Here is an 11,578-nt window from a genome sequence, read left to right as displayed (position 1 = left end):
CTTTTAGCGCTCTTCAGATTTACTCCAATGTTTGATATTAGCCATTTGTGGTCAGTACCACAATCTGCTCCTGCTCTTGTTTTGGCAGAGAGAATACAGCTTCTCCATCTCCTGCTTCCAATTACACAGTCTATTTGATTTCTGTATTGGTCATCTGGTTATGACCATGTACACAATCATCTGTTTAGTTGTTTGAAGTATGTGTTTGTGATGGACAAGTTGTTGGCTTACTCCTCAAAATACATAACCCACAGGGCTCGCTTCGGCAGCACATGTACTAAAATTGAAACAATACAAAGAAGATGAGCATGGCCCCTATGCAAGGATAACACACAAATTCATGAAGCATTCCACAAATGAAAAGAAAAACAAATATGACCCCCAGATCTTCTCAAATAAATTTAAGAATATCCAGTCTCTCACACAAGTTCTAACAGCATTCTGCTGACTGCCATGGAGTAACCTACCATTTTTCTTATCTCCTAATCCAGATCACTGAGAAAATGGGTCCAAAAGTGCCTAAATTCAGATTGGCAGTTGTGCCGTTGTTATCCACTAGCATTACCACTGCCACTGCCCAGAGGCAAGACCCCTGCTGACACCAAGTAGCCCAAGACTGAGGATTCTCGTCTCTGGCCAGGTGTTCTGATGTTTTACGTGCAGAGAATAGAAGGCACTGGAGTCAGTATTTTATCGTTACCCATATGACCAATGCAGCTGTTGTCAACATCGCTGAGATTTTCTTCTTGTGTCACCAATGCCAGCACTTCCAGTAAGATGCAGGGTCTCTTGAGATTTTTCTTATTTTTCATTGCAGGTCTTTTACTCTTGGGCTGAGGGTGGCCAGGTGGATTGATAATTGAAGTGGCAAATGCAAATATACTCCCTTCTAACAATGACATATTGGACTTGACCAAACTTCTGTACTTCTACCTCCTCCTAGCTTAGGAGAAATTTGTAGGAAAACTCCCAGTCTTCCAGACATAGGCAGAAACTCTTCTATCTTTGGATGGAAGCTGAGATACTTGCTACATTTCCTTAAGAGTTTCCTTCAATTCCTAGGGAATGGAAAACTAATATCGGGATCTGAGTAGTTGATCATTTTCATAGTACAATCTCTGTAAGAACCTGAACACAACAATCACCTACATCAACAGTGTGACTAGAGCTATTCTTAACAATATCTTTTTCTGTCTAAAGAGTTTTATAAACCTGCTCAAACTCTTCCTGACAGAATGGTGTGCCCCACGTGACCATGGTTTTTACAAGCCTGTCACATTATTATCATCCTATGTTTTCAGTACACATACTTGCATCTGAGAGAGTCAAAATAATGCTTGACACTTTGGAACTATAGCTTAAAGGGTTCAGTATCAGCCCTACAGTTTGTATTTGAAGTGTTTGCCCAAAACTGTCTTTGCTGGAAGCTTAAATGCTTCTTCTACATCTTCATTTGGGCTGTTACCTTATAAGGCATGTTAGGAGGGGCAGTATTATGACAGTACTTTTCACAAAGTACTAAAGGAAAAAAATCCTAACTTCAGACTCCAGTCTCAGTTCCTGTCATACACTCAGCACACGGGGATTTTTCTGTTTCAGAGGCTGGAAGAACAATGAGGAAGGTTGCATTTCAGTTGTTTCTCTGACTATGTCGAAAATCTCATACTATTTTCTAAGAAAAGAGTATAAAAGAGAGGATTTCCTACCAATTCTGTTCATGCTGCAGGAATCAAATACGTTTGTAGGCCACAGAGCACACAAACACGCTCATCACGCCTTCTGGTCATGGTGGTGGCGTGTTCTTCCTGTTTACCCCTCTTGAGGATATCAACTTTTCCACACTTTCATTTCTGGAATGCTTTGATGTCACAGCTTTCTCTGTACCCTCCCTCCTACTTTTCTCCATCACTCATCTTAAGGGACAATGTAGGGTTCACTCAAAGACTACTGGTGTCCAGACAGAGACTGGAAAGGCAAGAATCTTACTTTCAGTTCAGATTTGAAATTCTTCCCACACAAAACTCATCTGAAAGAGAGAAGAGATAGAAGATCCGAAACTGAAATACTATATAAACAGAAAACCAAAGCAGGAGCAAGAAGAGCCCTTTCGAAGACACAGCCCAAAGTCTTCAACCAGACTTGCGTGCAAACGTGTGCAGCCGTAGAAGGTGCTATGGGAGATAATTCAATCAGCTAATGCCTAGACTGGATTTTAATTCTTACACAGAACAGATTAGGGGATTGAAAGGAAACCTTGCTTAAAGGCCTTTTGTACAGGATTTATTCCCATCATGTAAAGAGGAACTAAGGGGAAAATGGCTCAGCAGCCCAGGGAGCTGACAGGCAAGCTCCTCATGGCTTGTGCTTTGGGTGAAAACAATTTTTAAACGAGAAATTAGCTCCTTTGGCCTGGTATTTTTCAGAATGGAAACCCACATAGTAACAGAAAATCCCCAAATTTAGAACCAAACATAAATAATGGTCCTCAGATGTCAGAGTCTGTGCTTCACCCAGATCCTTGGATCTATTTTCATTCTTTCTTGGGGTGGCGGGGCAGGGTGGGGACCCTCCTTTGGTGTGCTTTCCTATCCAGCACCTACTGGGCCTCCTTTTTAAAAAAATTGCCCTCTAAAACACATCCACTACTCACGCAATTTTCATAGCTTTCTAGCCTCAGTTACAACTCTGTGGCATAACTTTGAAACCCGAGGCCCCTGCAGCATCAGCCTGAGATAATTTTTCATGGGACTTTGTCTGAAATCATCTACATGTTGGGATTTCTCCTCTTCTCTGTCCCACCCCCACCCCCTTTGCCAGTTTTCCTGGAACACTTCCTTAATAAGCACCACCACCAAAACCTCATCTCAAGTGTCTGGTTCTGTGGAACGTGACCCAACACACTCCCACGGGATTCTCCCAGGAAAATAAACAAGCACCTCTAAAGACAAACTCTCTTTAAAAATTAAGAAAACATACAAGAGAAAATAAAATCCATCTGGGACAGAATCTGCAGACATGATAACAGTATTATTATTTTTTTTATTTTTTTTAATTGTTGTTCACATACAGTTGTCTCCATTTTCCCCCTACTACTTTCCCCCACCCCCACCTCCCACCCTTAACCATTCCCTTCTTTGACTTTGTCCATGTGTCCTTTATACATGTTCCTTGATGACCCTTCCCCTTCTTTCCCTCATTATCCACCTCCCCACACCCTTTGGATACTGTCAGTTTGCTCTTTATTTCAATGTCTCTGGCTATATTTTGCTTGATTAGGTTCCACTTTATAGGTGAAATCATATGGTATTTGTCTTTAACCACCTGACTTATTTCATTTAGCATAGTGCTCTCCAGTTCCATCCATGCTGTCATAAAGGGTAGGAGCTCCTTCTTTCTTTCCGCTGTGTAGTATTCCATTGTGTAAATGTACCACAGTTTTTTGATCCACTCATTTATGGATGAAGCTTTAGGTTTCTGCCAGCACTTGCCTATTGTAAATTGTGCTGCTATTTAACATTGGGGTGCAGAAGTTCTTTTGGATTGGTGTTTCATTGCTACTAAGGACTTCGTGTAATAGAAAAACAACTTGACAGAATAAGTAAATTATTCAGGATACAGGTGGAGAGAACTAAAAATGAAAGTATGATGGTAAGGTTTGGAAACAGCCCAAGTGCCCATCAGTAGATGAACAGATAAAAAAGCTGTGGTACATTTACACAATGGAATACTACTTGGCCATAAAAAGAAGGAAATCTTACCTTTTACAATAGCATGGATGGACCTGCATATTATTATGCTAAGTGAAATAAGGCAGTCAGAGGAAGACAAACACCATATGATCTCACTTATACGGGGAATCTAATGAACAAACTGACGAACATGAGAGAAACAGAGGCATGGATAACATGGAACAGACTGACAGCTGTCAGAGGGGAGGGGGGACAGAGGGCTGGAAGAATAAATGTGAAGGAATATATATATGTATATATACACATATATATAATCATTTTTAATTGTCAAGAACACTATGAGACAAGCTTTTGCTTTGGGTAATAAGATATATAGTTAATTTTTGAAAGAATAATTTTTTTTACTAAATGTCAAATGCCAAAAAGCTTTCTTAGATAATATACATTTCCAGTGTTTGTATTAAATCTTAATACCAAGCATGGATGGAACTGGAGAGCATTATGCTAAGTGAAATAAGCCAGGCGGTGAGGAACAAATACCATATGATCTCACCTTTAACTGGAACATAATCAACAAAAGAAAAAAGCAAACAAAATATAACCAGAGACATTGAAATTAAGAACAATCTAACAGTAGCCAGAAGGGACGGGGGAGGGGACAGTGGGGAAAAGGGTTTTCGGGAACTACTATAAAGGACACATGGACAAAACCAAGGGGGAGGGTGGAAGCAAGGGAGGGAGGGGGGTTTGGCTGGGGTGGGCGGGGAGTGGTGGGGGGAAAATGCAAACAACTGTAATTGAATAACAATAAAGTAATTTAAAAAAATTGAAATTTTAATTACATTTTAAAATAAAGTTAACTTTTTCTGTGTCACTTCTGAACATCTCTATTATATAAATATATTAGAGTGAGATGAGCAAATAATTATTAGGGTACTACTTGGCTAATATTGAGCCTATTTTCTCATTTGAAAAATATGATTGGCCCTACCTACCTTATTAGGGTCCTAGTGAAGCTTAAAATAACAACATATGCAAAGCACAAGGACAGGCACTTAATATATGTTAGTTATTTTTTTCTGTCCTCAGTACTGTAATATTTTCCCATAATTCTTGGTCTTTAATTCAAAATTTCTTGAATTGTTTTTTAAAATATTCTTACAAGAAAATAACATAGTGTATTCTCTGCATTATTTAAGTATCATTCATTCTAAAAATTCTTTGTTTTCAAGAGTTTTCTTTTTAAGACTAGGTCATAATTGTATAGCTCTTGGCCTAAAATTGTCCTACCTACTTATTCTTGCCATGTCCCTGCTAATTTGCAAAATGTGGCAGCAAAGTCTCTGAGAGTGATAAGTCCTAGTTTCCTGAATGTACAGACTTAAATGTACAGACTTAAATGTATAGACTTTAATGTATAGACTTGACAAGAAATAGTCTTAAAAACAAAACTCCCCTTACAAAGATTTCAGCCATCCAAAGCCGCATCCCCAGCTCTGACCATCTGACTCCCTGGGAAAGTGCTTCCCTTTCTAGTTAGAGAAGCTGCCCACCCTCACATTGCTGGACATCCTGCCACTTCTCAGCCATTCCTGTCTGAGATTTCGTCATTTTTAATATTCCTAGAATGAGTGTGAAGCTCAAAATTTCACAGCTCTTACTCTACAGTGTTGCTCCCCCTAGTGTTGTCTGGATGAGACTGAATATTTATGAGACAATGCAGGCATTTTGCTGATTTAACTGATAGGAAAGGTTAAGTGGAGAAAGAATTGAGTGTGTGTGTGTGCTACATGCCCTCAAGCGCGCTCTGACTGCTGCTGACCCTGGGAATGAGTGATGAGTGATGAGTGATGAGTGATGCTCATCCTCAAAGGCCCTGTTCAGCTCCTGGCTGAAACTTTTATGGAGTCAATCTATTGCGTATTTGGTCTTCTTCTTTTCCTGATGCCTCCCATTTTCTCCAGCACTATTGTTTTTTTTTTTTTTTTTTTTCCAATCAACTCTGCCTTCTCTTGATATACCTGAAGTTAAATAGCCGTGTTTTTCCTTTGTGCCTCCAGGGAAGTGTTTTCAGGCTTTTCTGTAGGACACACTTTTTTGTTTTTCTGGCAGTTCAGGGTATTCAGAGAGCTCTCCCCCAACACCATGTTTAAAATGAATACATTCTCGTCTTATTAGCTTTCTTCACTATCTTCTAGCATTTACACATTAAAAATATTTCTGCAAGTCAAGAAAGGGTGCTATTCACCACCCACATATACAGCAGTGAGCGGAGCATTGACTCCTGACGGGTATCCTTTGACCCAAACTGCCAAGAGAATACATAAAATGGAAAAAAAAAATGTTAAGACTCTGTCTCTATTTTAATTTTTAAATTCAAACTGTGCTTTTATAGTAGTACCTAAATTTTTAGAAACATCTTATTATAAATCAGCATTATTTAACTAATCTGAAAAAATGGAAAAGTTCCTTGTAAATATGTTTACATCCTCCAAGAATGAAGTCCATGACTCAGGTACACTTGGAAAGAAGCCACTTTGCAGTTTCCAGCTTAACAGTGATCCTGACAGTTGACTGTTGTGCCGCCCAGACTTCTGAGTAATGCATCTGTCCCTCACAGGCTAGAAATACTGACCTGCCAAGAATCCCACAATCCTTTAGGGCTGGAGAAAATTTTTAGCAAAGCTTACTTTACCCAATGTGAGTTCTCATGCACTCTCAATAGTCAAGCCTTCACTTCAAATCTTTACTTCCATCTTTTCTTCCCCAACACCCCTAAATCTCCGCAGCTCCATCCTCAAATTGACCGTAACTTGCTCTTTAACTGTCAGGTTGTTGGCTAGAATCTCCACAATTGTCACTTTAGATTTGCAGTAAGGACTTTCCATTTGAAGTAGCAGTGATAGTGAGGGACATATCCAATTTTTGGCATAGGAGGTCATGTATTGTACTACTCCATATGCTAAAAGATAGCTATACATTTGAAAAAGCTTTCTATTGCTTTTATAATTCTATCTACAGAAGGTAAGTCTTAACAAGATCACTTTGGCTGGTGGGAAAACAGAGGTAACCCAGAGTGACCTTCAACTATGCCCCAGGGGGGCAGAATCTCTGGCAGTGGAGTGGCCTTCCAGAGACTGGTGGCTCCGTGAAGTCACAGGGACTCCTGAGTTGCTCCAAGCTCTCCCCTCCACTCTGTTAACAAATGTATTACTTTTGTTGCCCAGACTATAAAATGCAACTTTAAAATATTTCTTTTATGATAGTGTATCAGTCATGAAATGGATTTTGCTGCTAGTGACAGGGACTGAAAATAAATCTACATAAATGAGACAGATGTCTCTTTATCTTTCACTAGTGCAGAGATAGGCCATCCAGGGATGGTATGGCTGTGCAATTATCAGTCTTCTTATCTCTCTCTGCTTTACTATCCTTAGAGAATGGCTTTTTTTTGTCATCCAGTTTTCCCCTATGTTTAGAACAGCTGCTTCAGCTCCAGCCATCACAGCCACAGTCCCAAGCAGAAGCAAAAGTGACAAAGGGTACACTCAATTGTCTTTTAAGAAAATTTCTACCCTGGCTGGTGTGCCTCAGTGGATTGAGCACCAGCCTGGGAATCAAAGAATCACTGGTTCGATTCCCAGTCGGGGCACATGCCTAGGTTGCAGGCCAGATCCCCAGTGGGAGGTGCATGTGAGAGGAAACCACACACTGATGTTTTTCTCCCTCTCTTTCTCCCTACCTTCCCTCCCTCTAAAAATAAATAAATAAAATCTTTTTAAAAAAGAAAATTTCCTAGGAATTACAAAATTCCCGTTCACATTATTGAGGTGCTAAATAAGATCAGGGCAGAAAGAGAGAGAATAGATGTTGGGCTAGGCAACCAACAGACTTGTAGCAGAAGGTGATAATGATACAGAAAAAAAGGCACCTTGAAATCCCTACAGGAGTCATGGGTGGACGTAGTAGAATGAGCACAACAGTAATAACTTCTCTTCAATGTAGAAGAGTGAACAAGTAATCTCTTTTCATTACTCCCCATAAAGCATGCAAAGAGCTTCACCCATGAATCTGCGAGCGCATAGCTTTATGACTGGCGTCTGGTCCCTCCCCCCAAGAATAAAGTGCTTCATCAAAATGATATTAGGATTTTTAAAAATCTGACAGTTAGTGAACATTGTTTTCTTTATCCTCTTTTTTCCACTTTTCCTTGGCTTTCCCACCCATTTATTCTTCCATATGTGTTAGAGTCATTTCATTTTTTAATTAAAAAATTAGGATTCAAAATTGTACTTTCATTTTTAAAACAGGATAATAATGCATCTTGGCTCATAACACACTCTTATTGTTTGTTCATGTATCATGCATTGTTTGTTGATGTATCATGTTTAGTTAGCTGCTAATTTTTATTAATGAAATAAGCATTCACAAATCTACCCCCCCAAACAAAAACTAGAACATTTTTGACAATCTACTGCATCCTCAGGATTCCCCCACCCAAGGCCACCATCATTGCACTTCCAACTATATTTTTCAACTTTACTATAATTTATTCCAATTTTATATGCCAATAAAAAATCCTTAATATTCTAAGTGTCATGCAGTTTTAAACATGTTTATGGCAGAAACTGCTAGTTTCCAACACTAATATCCATTCTCCCTTTCTCCTTTTTAATAAAACAATATTGGTTTGATTCCAGATGACAAAATTTTCAGTTAAAAACCAACATTTTCCTGTCTCCCTTGCAGCTATGTATGGCCAGTGGGTAATTCCTGGTCAATGGGACATAAGTGAAAGTTGTTAGATGAAACTTCTAGAAAGGTTTATTAAAGTGGGGACATACAGGGGAACATGCCCCATGTGACATTCAGCTTTCTGCGTTGGGATGGTGGCATGATGGCTGGAGCTCAAGCTGCCATTGTAAACATAGAAGGAAACTGGATGATAGAAAAGCCACTCTTTAAGGACAACAAAGCACAGAGATAAGAAACCTGATAATTACAGTCATACCAACACTCGATTGCCTATCTTTCACTATACTTTTTAGTGAAAGATAAAGAGACATCTACCTTGTTTATGCCGCTTTTATTTTCAGCCTGCCACTAGCAACAAAATCCATTTCATAATTAACATGCTATTGTAAGGGAATGTTTTAAAGTTGCATTTTACCGTTTGTGATTTTTTATATAGGGAAATTATTTATTATTCAAAAACCAGACATTTTACCAAACTGTTATTAGCAACAAAATGCTAAATATAACTAATATACTGATGTGAATGGAACATCTTAAAGTGGCATTTTATAACTTCTGATTTTTAAATTGAGGAAATTAATGGTTTTGTTTATTTGTGTTGAAACCACAGAACCTACTGAGCTTTTTTGTTGTTTTAGTAGTTTTGATGTTGAATCCTTGGACTTTTTAAAGTTAGCCATTGGATCATCTGGAAATAAAAATAATATTTTCTCTTCTAATTATTGCATTATCATTTATTCTCAGGGTTTTTTAAATTATCTTTATTGCCTCAATTTTGTAAAAGCCAGTTCTGCTTGTTGTTAGCTTTTTGTACTACTTTTTATTTTGCTTTGGCTACTCAATCTATATGATGACCTCTCAATTTTTGTGACTGGAAGGAAGAAATGAATTTTTCAATTTGAAGCAATGCCATCATTTCTGATTTTAAAGTGATCAATTCAGTATTTAAATTCAGTTGCTCAAGATTTTTCCTCTTACTCTAATTCTTCTCCTTCTTCTTCTCCTCCTCTTGCCTCTTCTGCTCCTTCTTCCTCCTCCTCCTTTTCTTCCCTTTCCTTAGAGTAGACTTAAATTTCCAAAGAACATATTACATACATATTAATTATATAAGTATTACTTGCCATATATTACTTATATATTATTCTGCAATCAAAAGAAGTTCTCTAGCCTTTGCTGTGCTTTTTCTGATCAAATCTAGGCTTTTTGATTGCCATCATGAAGCTGGTGATGACTACTGAAGTCCACATCCTCTAAATCCTCTTCATTCTAACCTCCAGTCTTTTCAGGCCCTTCAGGCACCTGCTGCTTGGAAGCTTCAGAGTTTTCCTGTACTACCCATTGTTAGAATAGGAGAGGCTATGCTGCAGGAAACAAGGAAAGAAAGAGGAGAAGAAAGACAGGAAGAAAGGAGGGAGGGAGAAAATAATCTCCAAATCTCAGATACTGACATACAAAAGTTCATTTCTAACTCATGCTGCATGTCTGTTGGGGTTTTCCAGGGAGCTTGGCTCCATATAGTCACTCAGGAGCCATGCTGAAGAGGGCTCCACCAACCATCTTGCAGTTATGCATTCTAAACCAGGGGTCCCCAACCCCTATCCACCAACTGGTATAATTTGCGGCCTGTTAGGGACTGGGCGGCATAGCGGAAGGTGAGCAGCAGGCAAGCAAGCAAAGCTTCACTCACAGACAGCCTAGCTGTGCATCCCTCCACCCCCATCTGTGGAAACACTGTCTTCCACAAAACTAGATCCTGGTGTCAAAAAGGTTGGGGATCGTTGATCTAGGCTATTTGGCCTTCTCTGTCACTATGGTAGGGGAAGACACAGACTGTAGAATCAACTAGGGAAGATTTAGTACCTCAGCCCCCAAAATTGACATATCACTTATAAACTCACTTCGTTGGCCAAGTTAGGAACATGGTCCCACTTAATTGTGGACTGGGAAATCCATCTCTCAGATGTCAGAGGAGGAAGTAAAACTGGGTATTGGATAGAACTGGTGATGTTTATCCTTTGAGCTGCTTGTGACTCTGTAAGGTCACCTGCAGGACCATCAGCCTAGTCACCTCCCTTAGTCATCACTGACCTACTCTAAAGTACAATATTACACATGGAACTTCTTTATGAAGCTTGTGGTCTCCTAGGCCACTTTCAGGAGTATCCAAAACAGTTACCATATGTTTGTTCTCCAGTGTTTTCCAGTTATCTGGAACTTTAATTTTCCTACTCAAAAAGCAGGTAGAGAAGAATTTTTTCTTAGAAACCAACTTATTCTAGATTTTCAGTAATACATCACCTCCATTTCCATCTGTCATCTCATTAGGTTCTTTTTTTTTCGGTGGGCCAGTTAATATAACTTGAACATCAGTGATATGTCCTGTATTCTTGGAATCTGCTTCAAGTTATATGGGTTCGGATAAGTCGGAATTTACTTATATATGTTTCTCTCAACAGAGCCTTTCTGCTTCAAATAAAAGCTTTGTTTTCAAGCTTGTTTGTTTCTGCTGTAGATTTACAAATGCTCTTAAGCATTTTAATTGGCTTATTTGTCATTTACCACATCTGCCCCCCCTCAAAGTCAGAGCATATAGAAAGTTGTTTCTACCACTTGTATGGAGGATGGCTATGAATAGAAAAATCAGGGTGTGATGCAAATAATTTTTAGAACTTCAATATATTATGCCAATGTATATATAAAGTTTGAAACTCCGCTATCATAGTAACTATAATATTTGCAAAACTTTAAACACAACTATGTTCCTTTCACTAAAATGATGTGTGTGTGTGTGTGTATGTGTGTGTGTGTGAGAGAGAGAGAAAGAGAGACAGACAGACAGACAGAGAGACTACCATCCTTTAAACCATTGGGTTATAGGGCATCAGGAGAACTGTAAAGTCCCTAATCAGATTTGATTGCTAAATTATATATTTTATTTTTTCCTCTGTAGAAAGTCTTGATTTGAAAGCCACATTTGCTGAAGTGAACAGGAATTTCTAAATTCCGAAATGCCATTTACAGATCTAGTGGACTTTTACAATGGAGCTATATATATATTATATATCTATTACTCAGAGTGAAGAGTATTCAGAGAATGTAGCATAGGAAATGCCATAAACTAGGAAAGAAGCCAT

At 38.8% G+C, this 11,578-nt stretch overlaps 1 non-coding gene across 1 annotated transcript; it reads left to right on the top strand.

Annotated features, from left to right (window-relative positions):
• The first annotated feature begins 253 nt into the window (after positions 1-253).
• On the top strand, positions 254-360 carry LOC114514214. The gene has a single exon (XR_003685950.1). It is a non-coding gene; the product is annotated as a U6 spliceosomal RNA (small nuclear RNA).
• Positions 361-11,578: the final 11,218 nt, after the last annotated feature.

Source organism: Phyllostomus discolor, chromosome 2, assembly GCF_004126475.2.
Source record: "Phyllostomus discolor isolate MPI-MPIP mPhyDis1 chromosome 2, mPhyDis1.pri.v3, whole genome shotgun sequence".
Lineage (NCBI taxonomy): Eukaryota > Metazoa > Chordata > Mammalia > Chiroptera > Phyllostomidae > Phyllostomus > Phyllostomus discolor.
The sequence above is the reverse complement of the archived record's forward strand: the minus strand, read 5'-3'. Positions and strand labels throughout refer to the sequence as shown.